Raw genomic sequence first — 10470 nt, 5'->3', positions numbered from 1 at the left:
TACATGATAAGTTTTTACTAACATTTTCTGTTTGTAAAGGTCATAGCAGCAATATTCGGTAAAATGTGTACATCACTTTGACATCTACACAGTACTGTGGAAACATCAGAGAGGAAACACAGCGACAGCTGACGTGAACCGAAACGCAACATGATCGTCATATGACTAAATTGTGGCAACTGCTTAGTTTTCAGTGCTGCAATATTCACCACACTGATCAGCAAACCCAGACTAATATAAATAGATGAAGAAGCACAACTTAAAAAAAAATAAAAACTCTGCTCTTCTGAAGTTACTTGATCAAACTTTGCAATATATTTTTTTCAATGCATTTCAACTTTTTGCAGGCTGTTGTGTTGCCTATCTTCCACAAATAGAACTTCTCTGTTCTGCAGTGTAAAAAAAACATTGTTTGTAGGAAAAGTCCTGCAAGGCTGTTCTGAACCATTCATCTACCACAGAGTAGGCACAGGGGATTTAGTGAGTTTATTGATTATTGGATATTAATAATATTCACAAAAGCATACAACAAATTCTGTACATGTTTAAAAAACTGTTTCAGGAAGCAGTCACTCAAATCATACCTCTCATATCTGAAGGATTGAAGAGAGATTTCTGCTGTTCCTGGGCTCAAATCCTGGCAGGACTTTTTTGTGTGAATAAACCCAGAAATCCAGAATCTGAACTCATACCCTTATTGCTGCAAGGCAACAGTGCTACAAACTTTACTATTGATAGATAGATATTTGTTAAAATTGTCTTTATACAATATGATGACAAAGATAACTTAAAGTAAGCTGTTCAAACACCATTAATCTGCTGTTTGATTGTTCACTAAATGATGTGTAGCTGTTGCAAAGGCTAAATGTTATTCTCTTTGCTTTGCTGTTTTCCTATACATTTACAACTGGGGTTAAATAAATTCCTTAATTATTCAAAAACTAGTTGTAAATTAGTTGTAAGTATTCAGAATTGTATACTGTATGTAACAAACATACAATTCTGAAAAAATTCGCAAAAGAGTGCCTAGGCAACAAAACCAGTTACAGTCATTAAGTGCAAAGACAAAAACAGCAGAATCTCTCTCCTGGATTCGTTCTGTTTATCTACTCGTCCTCATCAGCTTTCTTCCCTGTCTCTGTCTCTAATTGCATGGAAGCTTCTGTGTTCATGTTGTCAGTCTTCTCTCTTGATATGCTGGGATCATCATGGCTCACTTTGCAACAACACAGAAATTTCAAAAGGAAGTCATCAAACCCTTTCTTCATGAAAACGTACAACCCCATGTCAACAACAGGACTCAGATATGTCAGAATTGCTGCTGCAATTCCAAAGTCTGTTTCACTGTACTTTGTCCTGGTATATAAAAATACTACTATACGTGGCATAAAGAGCAAAGTGTAGAAAAGCAATACCAGGACCAGAATTGCAATGATTCGTCGTTTTTCATCATCCGGGACACTACGGGCGGCAGACAGGGCTCTGAGGGTCCCAACCAGGAAAAATAAGAGCAGAGGCAACGGCAGCAGCAGAAAACATGGCACAATTATTGTAAGAGTATTATTATTTGACAAAGAAAAAGGAAATAATAAAAGAGGAAAGAGCCAGACGACAGCACACACCAACAGGGATGTCTTAATGTTTCTTCTGAATCTGTACCACAGAGGAGAGGTGATGACCAAATACCTTCAATGGAAGACAGACACACAACCATCATTTCAGAACTTCTGAAACAAACATTTTTAATCATAAAACATTAATAACTGAAGGGAGAGACAGAATCTTACCTTTCCAAAGCAATGAGTACCATGAAGCAAATGCTGATCGTCACTCCAGCTTCAAGGATGGATTGTACTATTTTACAAATATTGTTGTCCTCAATCTTTGCCCTTGCTATCAAGCAGCAGAACTGAATGAAGTCACTGATAAGAAGGTTAATGAGGTAGACTGAAGCCACTTGGCCATTTCGCACCTGCAGGAAAACAGCAACAAGTGGAGGTTGAATCCTCTTCCCTCACGTTTCCTACATTTTAAGTGTTTCTCAGCCACCATCACTTAAGAACGAGAGGTAGTCCCTGCTGAACATTACTCTTATGTAGATTTACAAATATAGAAGGAGATATTGTAATGTTGGCTTGGACCAATAAGTTAAATCAGAGCTCATTATGCCATTATTATGCAACACTAAATATAGAAAAAATACAGCAAGTGTTAAATAAATCTCTATCAAAATGTGCTTACCATTAAGGAAACAGCAAAGATGGCCACACATGACAAAGGAAGGCCGATGCAAGCAACAGTCATTGACATGTCTTGAAGGACAGGTGTGTGGCTGTAATTGCGGCAATTAGAGCTGACGGATGCCATTCTTCAGCCAGAAACCTGTGTGATTAAAATCCAGTCATATTAGTCAGTCATCATATTGTTCTTATGAACATACAGTATGTTCAGTAAAACAGTACGGACCGCTTTTGTTTAGTTTTTTTTTTTTTCCCAAAGGAAGAACCAACATTTAAATGCACTTTACAGAAGTACGTAGGAAGTGAGAATGGCTCTAACTCCTGCAGGGTGAAAAACAAAAAAACAAGTTCATTTGATAGAGGGATTTAAAAAATGTGAGTCTTGCGAAGAATAGAGACTGCCAGAAAAGACAAGAAGCCAATTGATGGCATGTAAAAGTTTCATGATCTGTCCAAAGGAAAATACATTGTTCTGTTCCCATCTTTCTATTCTGACGTTGCTGAGTAGACCGACATTAAAACATTGAGAGAGTCTCTCAGGATGCCATTAACAAGGGAAGACTGCTGGAGCAATGCCAAAGATGACGACCGAGCTCTACAAAATTTCCTCTGGGTTTCTCAGGGGAAAGACCCATCACTCATCACGGCCATGGAACTGGATAAAATGGCTGAAACTATCAGACGTCTGATGAGCTAGTTGGATGCACAAAACTAACATTGCACCTGAACACCCTAACCAACAAGACCATGGTGATGTTGGTCGCAGCAAAGGATAGGGGTGCTGAGCAGAGCTGATCAGAATATGGAGGAAACTAACTTCTGCATAGTCCAGAAAAAAAAACCTAATAGAGGTTACATAATGTTTTGGACTGGATCAGTTATTGATTTTTACCATAATTGCATTCTATTTAATATTTGAACAAAAGTTTTCTTAATTACCTTTCCCAGCTGGCAGATGAAGTGATTCCTTAAAGTTTCCTAAAGAGTGTGAAACAGTTCCCAACAAACACGACTCACACAGGATTCATAACACAGCTTTCCATCCAACGATCTCTTTTACTGTCCTATATAATAACAGACAGATATCTTGTCTGTCTGTCCTCTGATAACTATCAGAGGAATTATCATACCAACTACGTTGACTAACACTGAATGACCACATCCTGTATACGTCTCAACAGTTAGTTGTGGTTAGATGATGTCTGTGAAAATAATATTTTCTTGCCTTAAGCACCTAAAGGAAATGCAGCCATACAGTTTCACAGCATGCAGAATGTGTTCTGATGCGTGCTGCAATTATTTTTTGGTCTCACAAAATTTCAAAATCGTGAAGAAGGGTAAGTCATATGAATTCTAACATAAAAGAAAATGTCAAGTAGAAAATCATTGAGCCTTACCCATCCAATACTGTATATACAAACACACACATATATATATATATATATATATATATATATATATATATATATATATATATATTTGTATAATATAAGACCCACTTTCTGTATGATCAGACCACCAAGGTTCTCGCCCTCTGCCACCAATCATTTCACACTGCACTCAACCCTTTTGAGCAAAGGGGTACATGGAGTCTGAGTGGATTATGTTCAGCGCCCCTGCAAAGTTGTTGGTACCTGTCACGGCAGAAACCCTCAAACCTGCTAGTAGAAACCTTCAATGAGGGATGCTGTCAGGCTGAAGGAATCCTATTGAGCCTTTTTGGCCTGTGGGACCCCAGAAGCAGCTGTTGGGTACTGGCAGTCCAAATGACATGCGGCTCAGGTGGTTGTTGAGTCAAAAGCAGAGGCGTGGGAGAAGTTCGGAAAGGACATGGAGAAAGACTTCTGGACAGCTTTGAAGCGATCCTGGTGAACTATCTGGCATCTCAGGAGGGGGAAGCAGTATAGCACCAGCATTGTTTATAGTGGGAATGGTGTGAACCGATGGGCAGAATACTTCAAAGACCTCCTCAATCCCACCAACATCCCTTCCATTGAGGAAGTGGAGCCCGGGGACTCTGGGTCGAGCTCTCCAATCTCTAGGGATGAGGTTGCCGAGGTGGTTAAAGGGTTCCTCGGTGGCAAGGCCCCGGTGGTGGATGAGATTCGCTCTGAGTTCATTAAGACTGTGGATGTTGTAGGGTTGAGTTGGTTGACGCAACTCTGCAATATTGTGTGGACATTGGAGGCAGTTCCCCTGGATTGGCAGCCTGGAATGGTGGTCCCCCTATGCAAAAAGGGGGATCGCAGAGTGTGCTCCAAATACAGAGGAGTCATGCTCTTAAGCCTCCCTGGCAGGGTCTATTCAGGGGTCCTAGAAAGGAGGGTCCGTCGGATAGTCAAACTTTGGATTCAGGAAGAGCAGAGTGGTTGGTGTCCTAACTAGATGCTGGATGCCTCCCTGGGGTAGTGTTCAGGTCCCACCTGGAGGAGGCCCAGAGGGAGACCCAGGACACTCTGGGTCATGGAACACTGTATAGGAGTTTGCCTACACAGATTAAGTTGGTCTAGATTCTGGTGAGAGTTGGACGCTGCCAAGGCTGCCCTATGTCACCAATTCTGTTCATGACTTTCAGGGACAGAATTTCTAGACACATCCAATGTGTGGAGGGGATCCGTTTTGGTGACCTTAGGATCACATCTCTGCTTTTTGCACGTGATGTGGTCCTATTGGTTTCATCAGGTTATGGTCTACAGCTTTCACTGGTGTGGTTCGCAGCATTCCAGTGAAGCAGCCGGAATGAGGATCAGTGCCTCCAAATCCGAGGGTCTTGAGCCAGAACAGGGTAGAGTGTTTTCTCCAGGTTGGGGAGGGTGTCCTGACCAAAGTGGAGGAGTTTAACCTGTCTGTCACTAGAGGACCCAAATTTGGGTCCTCTCGTGACAGGGGTGTCAAACTCCAGTCCTCAAGGGCCTCTGTCCTGCAACTTTTAGATGTGCCTCTGCTGCACCACACCTGAAAAGAATAATTAGGTCATTAGCAAGGCTCAGGAGAACCGATCTACACAGGGAGGAGGTAATTAAGCCATTTCATTCCACTGTTTTTTACCTGTGGCACATCTAAACACTGCAGGACAGCGGCCCTTGAGTACTGGAGTTTGACACCCCTGTACATTGTGAATGACAACCTGAGACCAACAGGTTAAGTATCTCAGGATCTTTCTTATGGCCCTGGGCCTTGTGGGCCTGGGTTGCAGGTGTTTTTGTCTGTCTTTGTGCTCCTCCCCTTTGCAGGTGTTGCTGGTCTGGTTGATTTGGAGCACAGTGCATTTAAGCCTGGCTGTCTCAACCTCAACCTTCTGAGTCGCCTTCGGCGTCCACTCTGCTTCTTGACGCTTGTGGTGAATTGTTGCCAGGCCTCAGCTCCCCTCCTTTTGCACATTCGAGTTTGTCTTTGATGTTGCACTTCAAACTTCCATATGCACTCATACAACACATCCAAGCATCTGCAGTGAAGTGGAAAATGGAGCGGTCTGTCTACCACTGTAGTGGTGAAGAGAGAGCTGAGCCAAACAGCCATCTACGTTCCTACCCTCATCTATGGTCGTGGTCTGTGGATCATGACCAAAAGAACAAGGTCGTGGATACAAGCGGCCACAATGGGTTTTCTCCATGGGATGTATAGGCTCCCCCTTACAGAGAGAAGCTCAGTCATCTGGGAATAGAGCCGCTGTTCCATCATATTGAGGGGAGTCGGTCAGGATGCCTCCTGGATGACTCCTGAAGAGGTGTTCTGGGGAATGGGACCAGACCCAGTGGAAGACACAGCACACACTGGAGAGGCTAGCCCAAGCAGCTGGGAATAGGGAAGTGTGTGTCTCCTTGCTAAGGATGCTGTCTCCACTCCTGATAAGGAAAAGATAATGGATGGATGTAGTTGAAAACTGATCCAAGATACTTTGGTTTTGGCTGGGCTGAGTCTAGCTTCACTCCACAGAGAGTCTTCACCAGGGACACAGCCACTGGCTTGATGTGTATATATGTATATATAATGCTAAGTGAATTAGTCAAGCCTAATGTTACACAAAGCAGAGGCATAACACTAAGCAATCACACCTTGAAATGAGGCTGTTTGTGTCTCACATCATTGAAACACATTGCTGCATTACAGTGGATAACATGTGTGAGTCACTTCTAAATATGCTGTCTATTTAATTCATTATGTGTACAGACTTGAGATCCTGTCTTAGCAATGGCTTTGCCTTGGGTGTTTGGGTTGAGATGACACCACTTCTCCTTCCAGGCATCCTCACTCACTTATAATCACCAAAGATGTCAGCTGAATTTGTGTCACAGAGTGATTCCTTCTGAAAACTACAGCACCTCCTTCAGAAATGGGAGGGGAAAAAAAGACTCTCCTGAGGTAAAAATTGCAAAATCGTCACCTCTGGGGTAATACTAATGCTGTGAGGAAAAGGTGAGGAAGAACAATAGACCAGACCAGAGCCCAGTGTTAAAGTTACAGCAGTGAAAATTACTGTTAAGGTTTGGAAGAGGAATGAGGAATGAATGTCTGTGGAGTTCTTTTGTGGATGTTTTTAAACAGGTATGCATTTGTGAATTGCAATGTGTACCTATTGTGTGTCTGTGAACTGAGTGTATTTGCAAACAGTGAAAGCTAAAATGATATTTTAATAACTGTTAAAGGGAAGATTTCTTGGCTAATAGGTAAGGGCTTGCTCAGAATCCTATCAGTACTTTTTTTTCTTTCCATCCCTTGCTTTTGCCCTAATTTTAGCTCACCCAGATTTAGCTCTGTTTCATCCTTTAATCCTACTGTTTTGTTAGTGACACTGCTTGGACTATGTGGCTCAGCCCTGGCTGTCAAAGCCTGTAAGATCTCTCCCCAGGATGAGGTTATTGCCTTTTGCTCTGAGCGTCTTTATATTGAATTGCTTGTGATATAATGTTCATATTGAGTTGGTTTGTCTGTGTTTGAGCATATGTTTGATTGTGTATTTACTGTACATGGATCAAGTGAATTTGACACTCAAGGATGAACTTGACCATTCTCTTCTCTGACCTTAAATTTCATACAGCCCCTTCTCTTCCGCCGTACCACCGCCGTATCCGTCCGTTCCCACGTTGGGTGATAGATATCGCAGCGGAGATGGAGGATGTTAAAGTTTGTGGGCCGTAGACAGACAGCTCGGGATGAATATCTGTGGCACGGAGTAAGTGCTGGGAATTGGATGAGCCTGGCCAAGGGAAGCGTCAGCACTTTCCCTCCCATGCATTTTCTCTCAGTCGGATTGAGTCTTATTATCTGACCCTGCTCTTCTCTCAGTGACCTAATAATATTGTTTCAGTTATCCTGTCCAGCCTGTGACCCCATGACTTCATAGAAGAATGTATTAGATTAAAGGGGAAAAAGTTGGGAGTTTTTCCTCTCTTTTTTTTTCCAAAAAAGTGATTTCTTCCTGGGACATCACTGACACTTGAAAATAATGTTTCATTGTGATGTGCCAGAAACAGAGATATACTGCATATCAAAGTTTTGTTCTGCTTAAAATAGGTTTATTGTATTATTGTCTATTGAGTATATTGTAATGTTGATTGGTACCACATTTGATGACAATAAAATACATAATCAGGCACTTTTAATGTGCCAAGACAAAATTGAAAACTTCAGTCACATAATTACAGTGGTCTTTAATGACTAAAACCAAAATGTAGAGTAACATGTTGGAAATGATGAAGCAATAATGGACATTTTTGGTATTAACAAAAAGAAAAAAAAATGCATGTATGTATTTGAGACTTTAAGACAAGCATTCGTATGTATAAACAAATTGTCTCTCACAGAAATAATTCAGATTGAAACAGATTTCTTGTTAATAGTTTATTAATCATAAACCTTTTAAAGATTTGGAGAATGACAGTAATGAATTATCTATGAACACTTACTGCGTGCCTGCATATTTACCCGCTTTGTCAACTTCAGTTGTATGGACCAAGATCCAATGTAAATAGATTCATTTGATAATTAATCACATCTTTGCATGGTTTGAAGTACCTGAGAGCACATTTAGTTCTGTAATTGACTAAGTTTAGGTGGTAATTTTCTGTTGTACATTGAAAATACATTTAGGGTTGCAAAGACTGGGATGTCATGCACACTAAAAAAAACAAAAAAGGTTGCCTCCGTCTGACTGTATGTTATTTTTAAACCTATGGTTGTAGCTGATCTTTTCTCATTAACACTGTTAATCATTTTCAGCAGCTTATGTTTTTCCTCAGATGGTCAGTTTCAACCCAACAACAGTGTGGTACGTTTTTTTTTTTTTCATCCTCCACAGCCATTTAGTTGATGAAGTAAAAATAGAGCACCTGCAGGGCTTCTGGTAGTTAATTTAAATTTTGATTTTTTTGACAATGTTCGACCTTGAATCCTTATCTGTTGAAAGAATGTGAATTAATCCATTCATCACAGGAGCAATCTTGTTTTCCTTTGGGTGCATGTCAAAGGCACCTGGCGTAGTCACAAATTACACTTTTCTCTGGCTGAAGATCCAGCCACAAATAGTGCAACAAGTAGTCATGTTCAGCAATGCCCTATCTCCAGAGGGAGGTGCGCAATCAAAACTGAAAAAAAAGAAGGCAACAGACCAGTAACAACAAAAATACAATTCACCAGATATGGTACGCTCCCAAATCAAACCACTTTACCACAGTTGCTTCAACCTCAATGGAAGTTGCAAAACAATCAATCCTAGAGCAACAGGAATAAGACAGACAGAGCTGAATTCAGTTTCACCATCATTACCTCAATGGGGGGGGGGCACAGAAATTCCCAGAGTTTGGACTCTTATCTGGATTCATACTGAACAGCAAGACAATCTGGACCCAGCCCACAGCTTTTTAAGGCCCTACAATTTTTGCAATGTGAAAAAAGAGATATTGATATTGGTTTCTCCACTTACCTGCCTGTCTTTGTGATGTGAGCGTCTCACGTGAGGCTCATCTCTACTTCAGACAGACGGTAGAAACATGGTCAGAGTGCAGCTCATTGTTATAACACCGTAGACATTTAGGACCTTATAAAAGCAAAAACGCTCATTCTGTATTATTTTTTTTCTTAGAGAACTGACAATCGAGAAGTTTTACAACTCTCAACATACAAACTCACCACTAAAAATCCCAATATTTCATGATTTGAATCATGGCACTTCAGAACCAGCTCTCCACCCTCACTGGATGTTTTTGGTGATGCACCTTATTTAAAGAGGTGTTTATTTGAGGTATGGTTTCTGTTGATATATGTACATCATTTTTCATTTCAAAATTTGATATCTTATTTTAAAAGAGTAAACTATTTTTGGTCTTGATCACACAGTTTTACACCAACCTCATTATTTCCATTTAATCGGCTTTTGGAATGAGAAAATGATCGGTTATCGCTATCGGTTTAATAAAAAGGTCATTGTTCATCCCTAGTGATCACCAATAATATGCAGCAAAACTGAATTTAAAGCAAAACACTCTTGTAAATTTATAGCAATTCTCAACAACTCATTTCTCATCGTCATCAGCAACTGCAGATAAAATTTATTTGAACTGAATTACCATGAAATTAACCTGTTCAAACTTGCTCTGTGAGCAAAGATCTGGGTTCAGTGTCGCCATGAATGCCCCCTTGATCGGACATGGTTTTCTGTTATTACCAGCAGAATCAGTGTGGCACTATCAGTGAATTAACATGGTTATGTAGGAGCTTGTTAGACAGCTGGGGCAAATGAAGGAGATTTGGGAAATAATCCCTTCCCAATCTGGACACCGCAGCTGGTTGTCTCAAGTCTTTCCATCCCTCACAGCACATATGCACACATTTGTGCATACACACATGCCCGGCTCTGAACTGCATGCTGGTGCCAGCAGGAAAAGTGACACATGAATGGGGATTGATGGGAACAACAAGAAGTGTATGGTGTGTTTAACTCTGTTTTTTCAAAATCTGTCTAAAGCCCCATTTATGTATGAACACGTGCTCCAGTTTCACTTCTGCAGGTTATTTAGGCTCAACAACAGGGGGTTTCTCTTCTAACTCTCATCATGAAAGACCTTTTGAAAGAGAGTCAGTGTCTGCTCGACTTGAGTAAGCCCTCTTAACGTCATTTGTGTGGTTGTAATGAAGCTTGGAATTGTCATATCTGGTTTCTGGAAATCAGTGATTCTTGAGAATAGGGACAAAACAGGTCCTATGGATAAGGCACAAAATTTGAATAAAATAT

The sequence above is a fragment of the Poecilia latipinna genome, unplaced genomic scaffold (genome assembly GCF_001443285.1).
Source record: "Poecilia latipinna isolate Pla-1442-1.1 unplaced genomic scaffold, P_latipinna-1.0 Scaffold165, whole genome shotgun sequence".
In the NCBI taxonomy this organism is placed as follows: Eukaryota; Metazoa; Chordata; class Actinopteri; order Cyprinodontiformes; family Poeciliidae; genus Poecilia; species Poecilia latipinna.
This window is presented reverse-complemented; position numbering follows the sequence as displayed.